Source organism: Hyla sarda, chromosome 4 (genome assembly GCF_029499605.1).
Source record: "Hyla sarda isolate aHylSar1 chromosome 4, aHylSar1.hap1, whole genome shotgun sequence".
NCBI lineage: Eukaryota > Metazoa > Chordata > Amphibia > Anura > Hylidae > Hyla > Hyla sarda.
In genome coordinates this window covers 298,878,641-298,900,644 of record NC_079192.1, presented here as the reverse complement: position 1 = coordinate 298,900,644, position 22,004 = coordinate 298,878,641, and the positions used below count along the sequence as shown (strand labels likewise).

Genomic DNA, 22,004 nt, shown 5'->3' with positions numbered 1-22,004 from the left:
AAAGTGAGATAAGTCGCTGTAAAACAAGTCTGGTTGGGGTTTTCTTCCCTCTCTCCATTGAGAACCTATCCACCCTTGGTTGAGTGTCCATGCATATTGGGGGGGGGGGGGTGTAGGAAAGAACTTATTTGTAGGCAGCTTAATGGAGTCATGTAGCCCCGACAGACAATAGACTGATAAACAATATAATTAAAGTAGTCCAGTCCTGAAAAACGTATCCCCTATCCTAAGGATAGGGGATAAGTTTAAGATCGCGGGGGTCCGACCACTGGGGCCCCCGCGATCTCCTGTATGGGGGCCCGGCAGCCCGCAGGAAGGTGGTGTGTTGCCCACTGCACGAAGCGGCGGCCGACACACCCCCTCAATACAGCGCTATGGCAGAGCCAGAGATTGCCAAAGGCAGTGCTCCGGCTCTGCCCCCTTAGGATAGGGGATAAGCTTTTCAGGACTGGAGTACTCCTTTAAAGACATCTACGTACACCTGCCAGTACTCTGATCTGGTTATGCAACGTTTATCGTAAAAGTTGCAGGGGGCTACATTCAGTACAATAAACACCAAGTGTTTTTGACATTTGCAAAAAAAAAATTACACAATAAGATGGAGATAAGATCTGATAACAAATAGTAATCCACTCGAGAATAAAATGTAATTCTTGTAACCGGATCTTATCATACAAGGTTATTTGGCAAATGAACAATTATGTGATGTTTCATAACACTGGATAGGACATTGTTTGGTAAATAGGCTTATGTTAAGGAAGTTTATTTTGTGATAAAATTCCCCTATCACAACTTTCCCATGAAAAAATAGTTCTGAGCTCCAGACTGGTAATATATATTAAGGGTCTATTCACACGTACAGTATCCTGTGCATATTTGATGCTGTGTTCAGTCATTGAGTTTACATAGAAATCTGCAGCTTCAGATCCGTAGCATCAAATATGGGCAGGATACTGTATGTGTGAATAGAACCTTAATGTTATTATGTGTAGCTTTGTAACTTTGTTTTGTTTAATTTTAATTGTATCCATAGTGTAGTAGTGCACGCTCCCTTGCTGTAATGTCATGGGGTCAGTGACACGCAGTAAACCATGTCCCTGGTGTAAACACATAAATGGCAGTCCATAAATATTTTAAGATTACGAGAAGCCCTTGATCACCAGCATAAGACTCGCTGGTAAGAATCCATATTACAGCTCAGGAGAATTATAAGACTTTAGAAAGGTTTATTGTGCTTGGTTGAGCACGCCTCTCTGGATTTATTTGCATTGGTCCCGTCAGTGCTCTATAGCAACCTAACCCAGTCCACAGCCACTCGCACAGATGGAATTTTCTTATGTACACATGGTATTTATTTAAATTACATTTCCTCCAAATAGTTTCCATTTCTGACATAGTCTATTAATATTATTAAATATACCACTTATCAGGGGTCAAGTCCTGGGAATAAAAAGTGCAGGAACTCACCCAAGATTTCGACTCAAGAGCTGGTCCTGCAGAACGGTGTTCCTGCTGTGGAAAAAGTGCAGGAACTCAGTTACCACGAGTTCCTGCAGGACTTGAGCCCTGCCACTTATACACTTGTTGACCATGAGGCTATGTTTACATTTCAGAGCAGAATTCCCCTGAATTATTCTGTTCAAAAATTCCACTGCAGCAGAGTCCTATTGATTTCAATGGGATTGTGGTGCACACAGCAGAATTTCGGTGGCAGATGTTTCTGCTGCGGAAATCCCTATTCCAGCATCCACAGAAAGAAAAGTCATGTCTATTCTTTCTGCAGATTCCACTAGAAAAATGCATTGCTGTCTATTAGTGCATTTCCAAGCGTTCCAAGCGCCCGCCTTATTATTCAAATGTGAGGAATGTCCACCTGTTTTCGGTCAGATATTCCGCATGGAATCAGATGTGTGAACATGGCCTTAAACTGCTAAACATGAACTACTTTTGAATAGTAGTTCATACACATACATACATGCATACACATTAGCAATAACTATAGCTAGTCAAGAAGCTGTAGTTTAACAGCAGTCTTTCCTGAAATGAGCTGAAAGAGTATGTTATATCAGTGGTAACAAGAGATATGTGGCTACTTAACACTAAACAATATAATTTGATGGGTTTCCCAACTGTTGACTGATCCCACCATAATTGGAAGGTGTCACCAACAAAATGTCCATGTCTCCGTGTTGTTAAGGTTTGTTAAATATCTCCTGATCTCAAGCCCCTAGATGCAGGTGACACAGCCAGCACAGCAAGGGTCTAATCCTTCTCTAGTCGTACACTGCAGGATGGAATAATCACTAGAAGAATTTGCAGGAGGCCGGACAATCCCTTCACATCTCTACACGTTGCTTCTGACTATCAGAGCCCAATTATTGGCCTAACAGTATTATGGGACAAAGAAGAAAATCACACTGTCAATGGTCAATTTTAGACTCAGCTGTCAGTATCAACACCAGTGTCCTATATTTAGTGACCAGGAACTGGTATTTACTGTGCTTGCTCATAAGGCTTGTATGTACACCTTCTTAGAAAAAGCACCAGGTAAAGCTGAATCATGAATCTTATGATGTGGGTGACATCACTATACAGGGTGCCTGGGATGCTGCACGGGCCATATTTCTTAGAATTTTGTGACATTTGACCTACATAATCCCAAGTATACAACTTTATATAATTGCTATGCTATTAAAAAATTCCCTAAATGACTCTAATTCATCTTAATCTGGGACATGATATATGCCTGGCTTAGTTCTATCATTTTCAAGTCCAGTGGTTGTCTGGTTCCATTGTTGCAATGCCAAATGTCCTGCACGGTGTTGGGCTGTAAGCACAACCCCCATCTGTAGATGTCGGGCCCTCATATCACCCTCATGGAGTCTGTTTCTGACTGTTTGAGTGGACACATGCACATTTGTGGCCTGCTGGAGGTCATTTTGCAGGGCTCTGGCAGTGCTCCTCCTTGCACAGAGGTGGAGGTAGCGGTCCTGCTGCTGGGTTGTTGTCCTTCTACAGCCTCCTCCACGTCTCCTGATGTACTGGCCTGTCTCCTGGTAGCGCCTCCATGCTCTGGACACTACGCTGACAGACACAGCAAACCTTCTTGCCACAGCTCATATTGATGTGCCATTGTGTTGTGGATGAGCTGCACTACCTGAGCCACTTGTGTGGGTTGTAAACTCTGTCTCATGCTACCACTAGAGTGAAAGCACTGCCAGCATTCAAAAGTGACCAAAGCATTAGCCAGGAAGCTTAGGAACTGAGAAGTGGTCTGTGGTCACCACCTGCAGAACCACTCCTTTATTGGGGGTGTCTTGCTAATTGCCTATAATTACCACCTGTTGTCTGTTCCATTTGCACGACAGCATGTGAAATTGATTGTCAATCAGTGTTGCTTCCTGAGTGGACAGTGTGATTTCACAGAAGTGTCATTGACTTGGAGTTACATTGTGTTATCTTTATTTTTTTGGTTCAGTGTATTAGATCCAGGAGAAATGGGCCATTGTCAGGACCTGAGCCCCTTTGACAAGGGATAAATGTTGATGACTAGATGACTAGGTAAGAACAACTGGAAGTTACAGCCAGCTCCCTTGTTTTAAAGTGTACCTGTCATTAGTAAAAACTTTTTATATATTGTAGATATCATTATATGTATATTTGTAATATACATTGGTTAAAAAATGTGTATACATTTGGGTGAAAAAATTATGTCGCTGCAGCTATTGCCTGTGTGTCCCTATGAGGAGTCCAAATACAGGAAGTGAGGGCACGACAAGCAGGACTCTGTGCAGGCTACTGGCTATGTGTGAACCTTTAGCATGTCACAGAGCCTCACTGCACAGAGCTCTACTTGTCCTCAGTGTACAGAGCCCTGCTTGTCCTCAGTGTACAGAGCCCTGCTTGTCCTCAGTGTACAGAGCCCTGCTTGTCCTCAGTGCACAGAGCCCTGCTTGTCCTCACTGCAGAGAGACCTGCTTGTCCTCAGTGTACAGAGCCCTGCTTGTCCTCAGTGTACAGAGCCCTGCTTGTCCTCACTGCACAGAGCCCTGCTTGTCCTCACTGCACACAGCCCTGCTTATCCTCAGTGTACAGAGCCCTGCTTGTCCTCAGTGTACAGAGTCCTGCTTGTCCTCACTGCACAGAGCCCTGCTTGTCCTCACTGCACAGAGCCCTGCTTGTCCTCATTGCTCAGAGCCCTGCTTGTCCTCAGTGCAGTGCCCTGCTTGTCCTCACTGCACAGAGGCCTGCTTGTCCTCAGTGCACAGAGCCCTGCTTGTCCTCACTGCACAGAGCCCTGCTTGCCCTCACTGCACAGAGCCCTTCTTGTCCTCACTGCACAGAGCCCTGCTTGTCCTCAGTGTACAGAGCCCTGCTTGTCCTCAGTGTACAGAGCCCTGCTTGTCCTCAGTGTACAGAGCCCTGCTTGTCCTCAGTGTACAGAGTCCTGCTTGTCCTCAGTGTACAGAGCCCCGCTTGTCCTCAGTGCACAGAGCCCCGCTTGTCCTCAGTGTACAGAACCCCGCTTGTCCTCAGTGTACAGAGCCCTGCTTGTCCACAGTGTACAGAGTCCTGCTTGTCCTCAGTGTACAGAGCCCTGCTTGTCCTCAGGTACAGAGCCCCGCTTGTCCTCAGTGTACAGAACCCTGCTTGTTCTCAGTGCACAGAGCCCTGCTTGTCCACAGTGCACAGAGTCCTGCTTGTCCTCAGTGTACAGAGCCCTGCTTGTCCTCAGTGTACATAACCCTGCTTGTCCTCACTGCACTGAGCATTGCTTGTCCTCACTGTTCCAGAGGTGTCTCTGGGTATAGGATCTAATACAATAATGAGCCTTGATGGTCTTTTACTAAGGGTCTATTACTTTTAGATTGAATCAAAAATATATATTTTTTATATTATTGATTATATGTGTCTTAGGCTTCTTTTAGGCAGTCAGACAACTGCCTGATGCTGCTGATCTGCTATGTCCAAGTTGATCGGTGATCACTAAAAGGACCATTCCCTCTTCCAATTCCTTCTTTGTTAGCAGCACATCTGCTGTTCTCATGGTAACATATGCTGCCAACAAACATTGACTAATAGGGTCACATAAAATATGCAATGAGTCTACAAACAAGCATATAGCTGATCATTCCATTTTTTTAGGGTGCTCTTCCATGCTGCACTAGCAGTCACACCTAGTGCCTGTGGTTGTGAGAAGCAGACGGTACCTGAACTTGTGGCAAGTCAAGTATTAGCTGTGGCCACTAGCGCAATGTGGTGAAGTGCCCCTACACAATTAGTAGCAAATTCTGCTGAAAATCTCCCCGTGTAAAAAGGCCTTTATGTGTTCCATAAGGTTCCCCCACCCCCCCCCCCCCCCCAAAAAAAAATAAACTCTGCATCCAGACATAAAAAGGTGTATTATTTTTTTTTTTTTTTTAAATTTTATTGGGATAGAGTTACAGATGAAAATATGCTTTCCAAAATCCTATTGTTCATATTGTGGGGTACAGCAATACATTTCCGAGCACATGCCACCATAATAACATTATCTGCACCAGAAATTCCATAATGCGAATGGTGCAGCAGAATCCCATTGGTAGCAATGGGAGACTGCTGCACATCATTTTCCGCAGCAGAGCTCAGAAAATGTGAAGTGTGAATTAACCCTAAAAGACTAGTTGTTTTAGATGCAACTGTATATCAGTTGTGGGGACATTCCTTCCCTTCTCTATATAATGGATTATTTTGTGTACTATCGTTTCATGACTAAGGGTGAGCACTTCAACCGAAATGTGTCACCTGTAACTGTGCGTCCTATTATGTCCATTGGATTATAAATAAAGCTGAAGTTTTTATCCGGGAAACTGCGCTGGACATCTATTCTTTGTTGATACCATTTATCAATGGCCATCTCAGTCCATGTTGCAGCGGGACATACAAAGGGATCATGATTTTATTTTCAATTCTATTTGTACAATATGCTATGTTTACTATGTTAAATGCAACTGTCCAGAGTAGGAGCAAATCCCCATAGCAAACCTCTCCTACTCTATACAGTTCCTGAGACAGATAGAGGTGTCAGCAGAGAGCACTATTGTCAGACAGAAAAGAGTAACTCAACTTCAGCAGCTAATAAGTACTGGAAGGATTAAGGTTTTTTTAATAGAAGCAATTTAGAAATCTGTTCATGTACGGTGCTAAAGGCAGTCAGCTCACCCGGTCCTCCGTATGGCAAAGACCCTCCAATAGTAGCAGTAGAAAGACAAAAGCCAGCGGTAAAAGTAACTTCAACTTTATTTCATCCAAATTAAAACATCGACATGGAGTGGTCTCAGGGACATCGGTAGCGAGATAAAACTCAGGAAACACTCGGCATGATGCGTTTCAGGTCATGTGACCTTTCATCATATGCAGGAGTTTTATCTCGCTACCGATGTTCCTAAGACCATTCCATGTGGATGTTTTAATTTGGATGAAATAAAGTTGAAGTTACTTTTACCGCTGGCTTTTGTCTTTCTACTGCTAACTTAAAAATCGACTTTCTGGAGCCAGATGATATGAAAAAAAAAATATTTTTTACTGGAATACTCCTTTAAGCGAAACAATAACTGGCTGAGAAAACACTGTAGCTGGTCTACACACATTTTTCTTTGCACAACACAAATTTTGATCTACTTTCTTCTCAGCTTAAAGGGGTACTCCAGTGGAAAATTATTTATTTTAAAGGGTACCTCTCATCAAAAAAACTTTTGATATATTATAGATTAACGTATGCAGAATAACTTTACAATTGCATGTTATAAAAAAATATGCTTCTTTCTATTTAATTTTCCACTTTGAAGAAATGACCACTAGGGGTCTCCCTACCAGTCCTGGCAGCAAGCATTTCAGACTCATGCTGGAGTCCTAAACACTACAAGCTGCCAGTCTGCTTTGTTCACAAAGGAGAACATTCAGAGCTGCCAGCCTGCTTTGTTCACAGCCTGTTTGGCTGTGAACAAAGCAGGCTGGCAGCTCTGAGTGTTTAGGACTCCAGCATGAGTCAGAAATGCTTGCTGACAGGACTGATTGGGAAAAATACAATAGAAAGAAGCATATTTTTCATTAACATGCTATTGGAAAGTTATTCAACATTCATTAATCTAAAATATATCAAAAGTTTATTTGATGAGAGGTACGCTTTAAATCAACTGGTGCCAGAAAGTTAAACAGATTTGTAAATTACTTCTATTAAAAAATCTTAATCCTTCCAGTACTTATCAGCTGCTGCATACTACAGAGGAAGTTCTTTTCTTTTTGAATTTCTTTTTCTGTCTGACCACAGTGCTCTCTGCTGACACCTCTGTCCATTTTAGGAACTGTCCAGAGTAGGAGCAAATTCTCATAGCAAACCTATCCTGCTCTGGACAGTTCCAAAAAAGGACAGAGGTGTCAGCAGAGAGTACTGCGGTCAGACAGAAAAGAAATTCAAAAAGAAAAGAACTTCCACTGTAGTATACAGCAGCTGATAAGTACTGGAAGGGAGAAGATTTTTAAATGGAAGTAGCTTACAAATCTGTTTAACTTGCTGGCACCAGGTGATTTAAAAAAAAAAATTCCACTGGAGTACCCCTTTAATTTAAAAACTAACAGGTTGTTAGTATACATTTTGATCAAAAAGTACAAGCCCACTCGCCACGTCAAGGCCACCTAGTCAGAGTGGGTCCCTAACTTAACACTGGCATATTGCCAGGCGGTGACCACTGCCTCCGAAACACCATGCCCACAGGGGGAACGACCCAGTGGTCAGGCAGCCCCTCTACTGCCCGACCAAGCCCTTGTTAGTTTTTGAATTTATGCTGAGAAGCAAGTAGATCAAAATACAAATTGTGGCTGTGCGACCATATCTGTTTTCTCTATTGAATTCACATTTTTCTTTGCACTATAAGAGATTTGAAAAGCTGTATAGATAAAGTGGTCCCTCAAGTTACAATATTAATTGATTCCAGGACAACCTCTGTATGTTGAGACCATATGGAAACCTGCCGATTTGTGCTGAAGCTCCCAAAATGGCATCTACAACTAGGAAAAAGGAAAGAAAGAAAGAAAGAAAGAAAGAAAAAGAGAAAGAAAGAAAGAAAGAAAGAAAGAAAGAAAGAAAAAGAGAAAGAAAGAAAGCTGCTGGAAGCTGTAAATCACTGTCTATGTAGAGGACAGGAGCTTCTTCAGGGTCCTGTACAGTGCACAGTTGGGGGTATTTATCATTGTCTTTAGAGCTGTTTTTGTGTGTAGATTTGTCTCTATTTAGGCACAGCGCTGCACCTAAGGCTATTTTTTTAGAGCCTTTTCGATTAACACTTTAAGGGTTAGTCTTGTGCAGTGGCAATGAATTTATCAACTGCAACTTTCGCAAAAAAAAAAGTCGCAAAACCCACCAAAAAGCCCCAATTCTACACCAGTCCAGACCTAGCTTAGCTGTTTGGTGTATGTGAAGAGTGAAATTTCAGAAAATGTGTATCCTCCACAAACTGTATCAAATGCTCTGCGACCATTTCATAAATTTGGTGGAGTCACGCAAAAAAAAAAAAAAAAAAATGGACTAAATGACACACATCTTAGTATATGCCCCCCAGTGTCCCAAAAAAAAGTAAAATAAAGCCACCCTCAACTGGTGTACAAAGGAGCAGCTAAGTCTGGCCCAGGTAAAGAGTATACAGTGACCCCCCGACCTACGATGGCCCCGACATACGATCATTTCAAGATACGATGGTCTCTCAGAGGCCATCGCATGTTGAAGGCAGAATCAACATACGATGCTTTTGTATGTCGGGGCCATCGCATAAACAGCTATCCGGCAGTGCGGACTGCTTCAGCTGCCACCGGATAGCCGTTTACGGTGCCCCGCGTGGTTCGCTGACGATCACTTACCTGTCCTCGGGGCTCCGGCGCGTCCTCTACGGGATCCCCTACATAGTCGGCGCTCTCCTCCAACGTCATCACGTCGCTGTGCACGCCGTCCCGTCATCCAATAGGAGCGACATGCGTAACAACGTGATGGCGGCGGCGGAGAGCGAGGATGCCGGGGAAGCAGAGGCCTTGCCGAAGCGTCGGGGACGCGGCGACAGTCATGGAAGGCGACATCCAGGGCAGTGGTGATGGTCCGGAGCGGCGGGGACACGTGAGTACAACTTTTAATACCAGTTTTCTTCAACCTGCGGACCTCCAGATGTTGCAAAACTACAACTCCCAGCATGCCGTTGGCTGTCCGGGCATGCTGGGTGTTGTAGTTTTACAACATCTGGAGGTCCGCAGGTTGTAGAGCACTGTCCTATACTTTACATTGCACGGATCCCTCAACATACGATGGTTTCAACAAACGATGGTCCATTTGGAACGGATTACCATCGTATTTTGAGGGACCGCTGTACAAGACAACCAGTCAGTGCATGCATTTCAGTAATGCAGGGGTTTTACCAGTGAATGCCCATTCTGATTGTTCAATTCTTTTCCAGCCATTGAAACCTTTTCCAGATCCAAACTGTTTCTGGCATTGTATGTTGTGATTGGTTTACACACAGAAAAGACCATTGTATGTTAAAAATATTGTAACCCAAGGCCATTGTAAGGGAGTAGTCCCACGTAAGAAAATGTATCCCCTATGTAAAGGATAGGGGATGAGTGTTTGATCGCAGGGGGGTTGGAAACTGGAAGCCCCATCAATTTTCTGTACAGCGCTACAAGCTCTCCTCATGCACGGAGCAGGGGTCGACACACACCCTTCATGCAACTCTATGGGAATGCCATACAGGAGAATGTGGGGTCCCTGTGGTCAGACCCCCTGTGATCAGACACTTTACTTTGGATAGGGGATACATTTCCTTACATGGGACTTCTTTAAGGGACCACTGTATAACTACGAAAGACAGGGAAGTTGCATTAGTTATCAGTGGTCACCAAACGGTGGCCCTCCAGATGTTGCAAAACAACAACAATAACACACTGTTGCAGTTTACTTTGGTGTTTAGGACCCATAAACCTGTAAATTAAATTCTCTCCTCTCAAACCATGATGAGCTATGTACATTAGTACAATACAGTGTTTCTTGACCAGAGTGCATATATCTGTTACAAAACTACAACTCCCAGCATGCCCGGACAGCCGTTGGCTGCCCGGGCATGCTGGGAGTTGTAGTTTTGCAACATCTGGAGGGCCATAGTTTGGAGACCACTGAGTTAGCAGAACAGTACATCATCAGCTGTGTTCAATATTATTGTTTAAAAAAGAAATTATAATAATTATAATAAAAAGAAATAGTAATAATAATAATTCATGATAATATAATAATAATAATAAATTAGAAGATGAGAATTGAAAAAGATGCAATAACTAATGATTTTCTTTTCTTCATTGATCTAGTACTGCCATGTTCTACCTAGATAGGAGATAAAGGAGACATCCATGGAATAGGAGCTGTGTAGATGCAGCACATGCCTTTTGATATGCGTGATCCAGGCCGACAGCTGTCCAGGCATGCTGGGAGTTGTAGTTCCTGCAACATCTGGAGGGTGACAGTTTGGAGACTACTGGGTTAGATGAACTATCAGTACATCTTCAGCTGTGTTCAATATTATTGTGTAAAAAAATTATAATTATAGTAACAATAAATAAATAATAATAATTTTAAATAAGAGGTTGAGAATTGAACAGCTGGAGGGCCACAGTTTGGAGACCACTGGTAGAGATGAGCGAACTTACAGTAAATTTGATTCGTCACGAACTTCTCGGCTCGGCAGTTGATGACTTATCCTGCATAAATTAGTTCAGCTTTCCGGTGCTCCGGTGGGCTGGAAAAGGTGGATACAGTCCTAGGAGACTCTTTCCTAGGAATGTATCCACCTTTTCCAGCCCACCGGAGCACCTGAAAGCTGAACTAATTTATGCAGGATAAGTCATCAACTGCCGAGCCGAGAAGTTCGTGACGAATCGAATTTACTGTAAGTTCGCTCATCTCTAACCACTGGGTACTATCAGTACATCTTCAGTTGTGTTCAATAGTATTGTGTAAAAATAATAATAATAATTATAATAACATAATAGTAGTAGTAATATAATAATAATATTAATAATAACAATAAATTTGAAGATGAGAATTAAACAGCTGGAGGGCCACAGTTTAGAGACCACTGGGTACTATCAGTACATCTTCAGCTGTGTTCAATAGTATTGTGTAAAAAAAAAAAAAAAAATTATAATAACATAATAATAGTAGTAATAATATTAATAATATTAATAATAATAATAATAATAATAAGAGTAATAATAATAATAACAATAAATTTCAAGATGATAATTAAACAGCTGGAGGGCCACAGTTTAGAGACCACTGGGTACTATCAGTACATCTTCAGCTGTGTTCAATAGTATTGTGTAAAAATAATAATAATAATTATAATAACATAATAGTAGTAGTAATAATAATAATAATAATAGTAATAATAACAATAAATTTGAAGATAAGAATTAAACAGCTGGAGGGCCACACTTTAGAGACCACTGTGTACTATCAGTACATCTTCAGCTGTGTTCAATAGTATTGTGTAAAAAAAAATAAAAAAAATAATAATAAAATAATAATAATTAATAATAAATTAGACGATGAGAATTGAAAGAGACGCAATAAATAATCATTTTCTTTTCTGCATGAATATAACACTACATATAGGAGACATCCATGGGATAGGAGCTGTGTAGATCCCTATGCACATGCATTGCAGTGTTGTGTGATCCAGTCCAGGTTTTGTGTGCAGCTCTGGCAGGGATTAGTGATCCACAGTGAGTAATGGAATCCAGGCCGCAGCTTGTCAGGATGTGGAGAACAGGTCTGGTGTCCCGGGTTTCACTGTTTTGTGCCTGCGCTGGGAGAGGAGTGTTCAAACCTGAGAGAGGGAAGTGTGGACGGTACCGCAGCCTGTACCGCATCCCCGGGACCGTGATCAGGACCGGAATATGGTGAGTGCTGGGACCATAGAGTGTGGATTATACACAGGAATCCCAGAGGAACTTCCACATCCCAGGGATGGCTGCACTTTATAGGCTGGGATTGTTCATGTGGAGATGTGTCCCCTGGATCTGGAGTTTGGGGACATCTGAGGTTTCTTGTCATACACAAGAATGGGGTCATCTGACCTCAGGATTTGTCCTATGATCCATAGTGAGTCCTGGTATTTGTCAGAGGTAACAGAGAAATTTACTTGGAAGGTTTTCTGCTTTTTATTGTTTATGGTGTATTATTATTATTATTATCTGATCATTGCTTATATGGTAACACTATATCTGTAATGAGAATTCATAGAGAGACACTGAGTGTTCTGGTTGGGGTCTTTATTAAGCATTTACAGGTTTATATGTTACATTGTATTGTTTTATTCTGAGTTCATCGGACACATTGGGGGGGGATTTATGGCTGGGGTATGTCTCTTATATTAGTTTGTTTTCTGGTGTTGATTTTGGCGCAGATTAAAAATCATACAATTATTGTTCTTTTTTGTATTTTTTTTATTTGAATTTCTTATATAAAAACACATCATCTAACAAATAATGAATTTAAAACATTATTTCATATTACATTACATGCAATAATATCTACCAAATTATTATTTTTTAAGTGTATGATGGGATTGTACGTGTTTTCAGGGCTGTTTGCGCCAGAATAATGCAGGTTTTTACAGGCACACATAGAAAATCATGACCGCTGCACAAACCAATCCCAAAAACTGACTACTGTAGAACAGCGTACAAATTTACACAAGTGCACACTTTTGACATAAAAAAAAATAGCTGCGCCAAAAAATAGACAATAAAAAGAAAAACTCCTCCAAACATGATGATCACTTTCCCCATATTGTTGTGTCGTGATCAGTTCTGACAAGCTTCAGATTCCAGGCTCCCTATACATTCAAGGCATTTATCTGCTTTCCTCTTTTGATGTTTCTGTGGAAACTGATGTACAGTGAGATAATTCGGAAGGGTTATCCAGGTCTGAACTGTGACATATGGAATTTCTCATAACCAGAAGAAAAGTGGGAGCTTTATATACTTTTATGTTTGGAGTATGTGATAACCATAAAGATCAATAATTGAATTGGCAATACATTTTATGCATCATCTCTCATCTATACCTATGACCTAGGCGCTTTTCTGGTCAGCCGCTGTCTGTAGCCATTTCAGATACTCCCATGTAACTAATACTCAGAGGATTATTCACAGTCTTAATACATAACATTACACAGCAGCAGGAGCCCAAGATCAACAATCTTGGCACTTCATAGGTTCAAATATTGTAATTGAAAATGCATAAATAGCACATATCAGGTGTCATGTTAATAGGGGACCTGTTATCTTGACAGGAACAATCCAGAGGGTCTTAAAGTGTACCTGTCGTCAACAAAAACTTTTTATATAGTGTAGATAATACCATTATATGTATATTTGCAATATACATTGGTTAAAAAAATGTGTATATTTTCATCCCTGCAGCTATTTCCTGTGTGTCTCTGTGAGGAGTCCAAATACAGGAAGTGAGGGTGGAAAAGTGGGGCTCTGTGCAGTGAGGACAAGCGGGGCTCTGTACACTGAGGACAAGCGGGGCTCGGTACAGTGAGGACAAGCAGGGCTCTGTACACTGAGGACAAGCAGGGCTCTGTACACTGAGGACAAGCAGGGCTCTGTGCAGGGAGGACAAGCAGGGCTCTGTACACTGAGGACAAGCAGGGCTCTGTGCACTGAGGACAAGCAGGGCTCTGTGCACTGAGGACAAGCAGGGCTCTGTACACTGAGGACAAGCAGGGCTCTGTGCAGTGAGGACAAGCAGGGCTCTGTACACTGAGGACAAGCAGGGCTCTGTATAGTGAGGACAAGCAGGGCTCTGTACACTGAGGACAAGCAGGGCTCTGTACACTGAGGACAAGCAGGGCTCTGTGCAGTGAGGACAAGCGGGGCTCTGTACACTGAGGACAAGCGGGGCTCGGTACAGTGAGGACAAGCAGGGCTCTGTACACTGAGGACAAGCAGGGCTCTGTACACAGGACAAGCAGGGCTCTGTGCAGGGAGGACAAGCAGGGCTCTTTACACTGAGGACAAGCAGGGCTCTGTACACTGAGGACAAGCAGGGCTCTGTGCACTGAGGACAAGCAGGGCTCTGTGCACTGAGGACAAGCAGGGCTCTGTACACTGAGGACAAGCAGGGCTCTGTGCACTGAGGACAAGCAGGGCTCTGTACACTGAGGACAAGCAGGGCTCTGTGTAGTGAGGACAAGCAGGGCTCTGTGCAGTGAGGACAAGCAGGGCTCTGTACACTGAGGACAAGCAGGGCTCTGTGCAGTGAGGACAAGCAGGGCTCTGTGCAGTGAGGACAAGCAGGGCTCTGGAAAAAGCAGGACAGTGTGTACTGAGGCTCTATAACATGCTCCTGGCTCATACATCAGGATGATTGACAAGCCAGGAGCCTGCACAGAGCTCTGCTTGTCCCGCCCTCACTTCCTGTATTTGGACTCCTCATAGAGACACACAGACAATAGCTACAGGGACAGCATTTTTTCACCCAAAAATATACACAATTTTTAATCAATGTATATTACAAATATACATATAATGGTATTATCTACATTATATCAAAAGTTTTTATTGACGACAGGTACACTTTAAAATCGACCCATGGCTTCCCTGCAGGTGCCATCATAGATGCCACCTGCAGCAGCCTGCATTCTCACAGTGTTAAAGGGTTACTCTGGTGGAAAACTTTTTTTTTTAAATCAGCCGGTGCCAGAAAGTTAAACAGATTTGTAAATTATGACACCAGTAGAAGAAAACGTGCATTGGAGCACTCACCTCAGACGCCAGGTGTGTAGTGCAGAAAAACGTATTTATTTTCGTTTGCAAAACTGTAAACACTTGCAGGGAGGTGGAAAGATGGTACACAAGCGGGTGGACTGTACCGGTGGGCGACGGTCCGTTATTGCGCCTTAGCACTTCCTCAGGCCCCTGTGGGCTAAGGCGCGATAACGGACTGTCGCCCACCGGTACAGTCCACCCGCTTGTGTACCGTCTTTCCACCTCCCTGCAAGTGTTTACAGCTTTGAAAATGAAAATAAATACGTTTTCTGCACTACACACCTGGCGTCTGAGGTGAGTGCTCCAATGCACGTTTTCTTCTACTGGTGTCATGATTGATCTCTGCTTTACATTGTGAAGCACCACTGATGCCATGAGAACTGTAGTACGGCTGGGGCATCACCTACTTGCCAGCAGGTGAACGACAGTTCACAGGAGTGAAATCGGATGGTGCCAGGTCATTCCTTTTTTTTTTTTTTTTTGTAAATTCCTTCTATTATTTCTTCTCTTAATCCTTCCAGTACTTATTAGCTGCTGAATACTGCAGAGGAAATTCTTTTCTTTTTGGAACACAGAGCTCTCTGCTGACATCACGAGCACAGTGCTCTCTGCTGACATCTCTGTCCATTTTAAGAACTGTCCAGAGTAGAAGAAAATCCCCATAGCAAACATATGCTGCTCTGGACAGTTCCTAAAATGGACAGAGATGTCAGCAGAGAGCACTGTGCTCGTGATGTCAGCAGAGAGCTCTGTGTTCCAAAAAGAAAAGAATTTCCTCTGCAGTATTCAGCAGCTAATAAGTGCTGGAAGGATTAAGATTTTTTAATAGAAGTAATTTACAAATCTGTTTAACTTTTTTGATTTAAAAAATAAAAAGTTTTCCACCGGAGTACCCCTTTAAATGAATCTGTTGTTGGTGCCAGGCACCCATAGGAATGAGGGGGATATGACATGCCAAGCACTCCTGGGGGGCTGCTACTCTATTCATAATATTTACATACAATGTTGCAGTTTATTTTAGGGCCTGTAAAAAGCTTCCCCATAGACCATGGTGAGCTATGTACGTTAGTATAGTCCAGTGTTTCCCAACCAGGGTGCCTCCAGCTGTTGCAAAACCACAACTTCCAGCATGCCCGGACAGCCGTTGGCTGTCCGGGCAGGCTGGGAGTTGTAGTTTTGCAACAGCTGGAGGCACCCTGGTTGGGAAACACAGTTATAGTAAATATGTGCACGGTGTATTAGGTGTGTGTGCAGCTGGTGTGGTAAACTGGGATGAGCTGGAATACACCAGACACACCTATGCAATGTGACAGGAGTATCGCAAATTGTTGTTTGTCACAGGAATGCCACTTAACCCTCTCGATGCCATAGGTCTCACGCACACACTTTATTTGATATGAACATCTGAAATAATGCTAGTAAATAATGACATTAAAACCAATTAAAACTCTGGATTTGGCTTGTTTCTTAAAGGGGCACTTGAGTGTAGGAAAATGTATCCCCTATCTAAAGGCTTCTCCTTACGTACAGAGCAGGGGTCCGCACGCGCCCTCCATTCATCCCTATGGGAGAGTGAGAGATACACGTGCGCTGTACTCTTGTATCGGACCCCCCAAAATCAGACACTTATCACCTATCCTTTGGATCAGGGTGGGTTCTATTGCTGGGACCAACGTCGCTCTCCCGAACAGGACCCCGGTTCTCTGAGAGGAGCGCGGGCTGCAGACGGCATGTGCGGCATTCATTTCTATGGGATTGCCGGAGATTGCAGCTTGCACTCCTCAGTGAGAGCTGGGTCCTGTTCAGGAGAGAGCCGGGGTCCCAGTCATAGGTATTTAAAGGGGTACTCCGAAGAAAAACATTTTTTTTTAAATCAACTGGTGCCATAAAGTTAAACAGATTTGTAGATTACTTCTATTTAAAAATCTTAACCCTTTCAGTACTTATCAGTTGCTGTATGCTCTACCGGAAGTTCTTTTCTTTTTGAATTTCTTTTCTGTCTAAACACAGTGCTCTCTGCTGACACCTCTGTCTGTCTCAGGAACAAATCCCCATAGCAAACCTCTCCTGCTCTGGACAGTTCCTGACATGGGCAGAGGTGTTGGCAGAGAGCACTGTGGTCAGACAGAATTATTTTTAAAAAAGATAAGAACTTCCTGTGGAGCATACAGCAACTGATAAGTACTGGAAGGGTTAAGATTTTTAAATAGAAGTAATTTGCAAATCTTTTTAACTTTCTGGCACCTGTTGATTTAAATAAAAAAAAATTGTTTTTCACCGGAGTACCCCTTTAACTGGACCGCCCCTTTAATAGGTTTTTAGCTTAGATGTAGACAAGTTTCTAAGTGTGGTCCGGCCTGGTGTGAGGTTGTGAACAAATGTGAGTGCTGGCACAAACCACTGCAAAAAGCTAACTGTGCCACATTACATTCAAGCTTAACCCATTGCAACTTTTTAACCCATTGTGCCAAAATGTGTGACTTTAAAACAAAAATACTACTGTGTGTAGGCAGTAAGCTGTCAATCAGTGGCTGGTGGGCATAGGGAAGTGCCGCTCATGAATATTCAGGACCACCAGGGGTGCGTATGTCATTGAGCAAATGAGTGCTTGATGTCCTGGAGAAACCATTATTTGTTAGACCAGCTGCAAGAAAAGTAATGAGTAATACAACCCTGGAAGCAGTCACTATTTTTCACTGCCCCCCAGCATAAACCAGGCGTTAAATTAAATTTAGCCATAAGACATAAGATTAGTATTCGCTGGAATATGGCCGAAAGTTCATACGAACAATCCGACCATCAACATGCTAGTCCATAGGAGAGCCAGTCGACTATGTAGAAATTGATCAGCGCTCCTCTTACTTGGCCCAGTTATTTGGAGAGAACAGCCGCAGGAATAATCGCTGGATTGTTGATGTGGGCGTACACTTCCATTATTGTTGGTAGCACATCCCCTGTTTACATAGACATGCTACTGACAAACAATGATTTTAGAGCTGAATAATAGATGCTGTGCTTCCTACACAGGGCAACAATCATCCTGTTCAGCTGATGATCACCTAAAGGGCCTTAAAGGGGTACTCCACCCCTAGACATCTTATTCCCTATCCAAAGAATAGGGGATAAGATGTCTGATCGCTGGGGTCCCGCCGCTGGGGACCCCCGTGATCTCGGCTGCGGCTCCCCAGACATCCGGTGAACGGAGCAAACTTCGCTCCGTGCTGGATGACTAGCGGGGCGGAGGCTCGTGATGTCACGGCCACGCCCCGCTCGTGACATCACGTCCATGCCCCCTCAATGCAAGTCTATGGGAGGGGGCGTGACGGCCGTCACGCCCCCTCCCATAGACTTGCATTGAGGGGGCGTGACGTCATGAGCGGGGCGTGGCCATGATGTCACGAGCCTCCGGCGCTGCACCTGATGCTCTAAACGAATACTGGGTGCAGCAGAGAGATCCTAGATGTCTAGGTGCGGAGTACCCCTTGGCAGGTCAGAAAGATAGTTTTGCGGAAAACAAGTACAGTTTAAGCTGACAAGGGTGAAAATAAAAACCTGAGCAATCTTTTTTTTTGGCAGAGAGTTGTCAGCCATCCCAAATGATGATTAGTGTAGAACATTGGTCTTTAAACTTGTTGCAAAAACTACAACTCTCACCGTGCTCAGACAGTTTGGAGACCACTACGTCATGTGTACTTCCCCCACATTTATCAAAGATATGTTCGGTCTTCATAAAGCATATTCCGGGCTGTTGTTAGTTTGCACCAAAATGTCATGTTTTTGCGCCTAAATGATAAAAGACACATTTCATAAATACATTACCACTACAATTTTAAACACGGAAATCTATTTACAGCACCACTTTTTACAAAAGCGCTTACAGCTACACCATGGGTAAAGGCGATACATTTCTGTGCAAAAATGTATGCCGAATATCGACAATAAAAATGCTCTACCACTAATGATAAATTCCCTTCCTATATTTGGCAGTTCCTTAGTGGTTATATATGTGACTGCGTATTGCTGGGATTACATTTGAAATGGTTGACACCAGGCTTCCCCTTGGCCCCGAATGGCATTGCATAAGTTGTTATTGAAGAAAAAGGAGGGGGTCCAGCTCACAGGTGAATGCAGTTCAAACATAGCTTTTACTAAATCATGTTAAAACATGGAACAAAAGAAAAATCAAAACCTAATAGGTGCCTTAAAAACAGTGTGCCCACGCGTTTCGAGCTTATGGAAAGCTCTTATTCATGCCATGATTAAGAGCTTGCTCTAAGCTCGAAATGCGTTGGCACTGCATGCCATGATTAAGAGCTTGCTCTAAGCTCGAAACGCGTCGGCGTGCTGTTTTTAACGCACCTATTAGGTTTTAGATTTTTCTTTTGTTCCATGTTTTAACATGATTTAGTAAAAGCTATGTTTTACTACTGGACCCCCTCCTTTTTCTTCTGTTACACACGGGAAGCGGCCGGCACAGTCCGTGCTCCAGTATCCTCTTCTACAGCCGGAGTTCTTTATCCTGTGTCAATATCGGGTGGTGAGCTGAGCCAATTGTTTTTCTATATGTTGGCATACTTGCCATTCGGGGTTCTGGGAAAGCTACCTGATAAGTGAGAACTGAACAAGTGGAACAAAAACGACACTCAGCTGAAAAGATGTTTTAATAACTGGTGTATGTTTAACTCTAGCAGGAAATGCTCCTTTAAGAATAAATACAATGATTCAATAAATTAGGAGTGATGTCACTTGCCTCCTCGTGAGTGCTTCTTCAGGAACACAATAGTAAAGTTAATACATTTTCTATTTTTGCTTCTTGTACCCTAAGACTGTAATTGTTGCTTGTACAATTTTCACCTACAAGCCATTCATTATTGTTTAGCAGCAGCTAATGGGTGCATTCCTATTGTGTGCTGAATATATTCAAGTCCTTTCCGCCTACCTACATGTGATAAGTTCACTACACCCCATAGGCATGTCTGAACTGCCAGCATTCATGCAGATTTTCTGACATTCCCTGCCATGTTTTCATTGTAAGGTTATAACTTAGCTGGCAGGTGAGAAATTCCTGTAGTCTGCTTTATACAATGCTACAAATGTATAGATGTTAGTATAGGCATACAAAACTAATGTGCCCCCTAGGACCTTACAGGGTTCGTAGCAATAAAATGGTTGTTAATTCTACTTTGACATAAGTCAACAAAAAACATTACTAGGCTCCTTTAATGCATCTATTATACATGGTTCAAAACGTTGCAAGTCTTTCATAAATATGGCTCATGTGATGGGAGCCAAGTAATATAATGGGAATTTACTTGCTCATAAAAAATGGGATTTTGGTGTAATGTACTGTGTATGGGAATTCTAATATCCTAGTTCATGGATCCTTAAAGGGGTACTCTGCCCCTAGACATCTTATCCACTATTCAAATGATAGGGGATAAGATGTCTGATCGCGGGGGACCTACTGTTGGGGTCACCGTGATCCCGGCTGCGGCATTACAGACATCTGGTGCACAGAGCAAACTTTGCTCTGTGCCAAACGACTGGCAATGTGGGGCGGAGGCTCGTGATGTCCCGCTCATGACGTCGCGGCCATGCCCCCTCAATGCAAGTCTATGGGAGGGGGCATGACGGCAGTCATGCCCCCTCCCATAGACTTGCATTGAGGGGGCGTGGCTGTGATGTCAGAAGCCTCCGGTGCTGCACTCAATGCTCTAAACGAATGCCGGGTGCAGCAGAAAGATCGTAGGGGTCCCTAGGATAGGGGATAAGATTTCTAGGGGTGGAGTACTCATTTTATATAGAATTGATTAAAAACTATGAATGGAAATAATGTATTTTACTGCTGGTTGGTTAGTATGGACACCAAGGTCAAGGTTGATCTGGGCAACTGTACACTTTTCCTTAGTACTAGATAGATGTACTCCATAGTGCTTATACCTCAAAGTCATCCATATCTCTGATCTATACTGTTGAGCTGTCATACGCATTCTTCATTGTCAACAGAAAACCTAACAAGTCAATGTTCAGATCTGTAGCCATGTTACCAGTACATGACCCCAAAGCCCATCTGTTTCTTGCTAAACAGTTTAGTAGACTCAGTTGCAATTTTTAGTCTCCCAGTGGAAAGGGATTCTTCTGGTGCATCAAATGTACTTGGCCATACTCTGTTTCCCATTGGCATATACCATACGATTATCCAAAGTGTCTATATGTCAACATTATAGTAAAACGGATGGCTCCATTGATAAGGTGTACAGCAGATTATTACTAGGCTCACGAGGCTGTGATGAGACTGGTTGACTTTCCCATAGTTTGTAGTCATAGAAGGGTGTCACTCTTAGGTGTAGCTGAAGCCAGCCTGACTTGTCTGGAAATTAAGTAATCCTTGTTCCTTCTGCTTGGTTATTTATAGAGCCGGCTGGATTATTGAAGCCACAGCCCTGTGCTTCCACTCTGCACAGCTGCTCATGTCGAGGTCACTGAATGAATAGTTTCTGTTGGAGATCAACCAGTTTTGCCTGCAGGTGGATTTGTCGTCTAGGTCTCTGGGTATCCGTTGTTTATATTGCTCAAGAACTCATTGCTGCCACTTTGTTCCGATTTTGTAAGCTGTGCTGATGCTGAGAAGTTGGTCATAGAATACTCCATATTATTAGCTGAGATAATGTTTACCTCTCGGAGATGAAAGCATCAACCTAAAATCTTTTACCAGGCAATTAAGTCAGTTCTCTACCTTTGTGACCCTGATCTAATCCGGTATTGAGGAAACACAGGTTACTGATTCCTCTGGCCTATAGAAGTCCACGTGTAGGGCAGCGAGGTCAACTAGGAGCCAAGTTATTGTTTAAACAGCCCAAGTAGCCCTAATCCTTTTTACTGGAAAACCTAACTAGCTATTTTCTCCCTTTATTTCCTCATTTATTGTATAAATAGTAAATTGAGAGATAACAGGTTCTGGGTGCTACCTAACCTTTTGAAATGTTTGCACACTTTGGTCAATGTCCACGTTTTCATAACCCACTATTAATGCAGCTGCATAAAGAATTATGGAGCTATAAATCATAAGCCAGGCTGTAAGATGTCTCTGAGCCAGATTAGAGAAGTGGCAGTGCAACACATCCTTGGGGTACAATCCAACATTGTGGAGG

General features: G+C 43.0%; 1 protein-coding gene across 4 annotated transcripts in view; it reads left to right on the top strand.

Annotated features, from left to right (window-relative positions):
- N4BP3 (NEDD4 binding protein 3) overlaps positions 1–22,004 on the top strand; it is a 134,731-nt gene that overhangs the window by 73,814 nt on the left and 38,913 nt on the right. The window contains exon 1 of one of the 4 annotated variants that reach the window (XM_056574684.1): positions 11,725–11,973. The exons of 1 other annotated variant lie outside the window; for it this stretch is intronic. The gene's annotated coding sequence lies outside the window, so the exon portion shown is untranslated. Of the gene's footprint in view, positions 1–11,724; positions 11,974–12,013; positions 12,199–21,375; positions 21,398–22,004 lie in introns of those variants that run through there. 2 more of the 4 variants (XM_056574687.1, XM_056574688.1) reach the window with 2 other exon arrangements.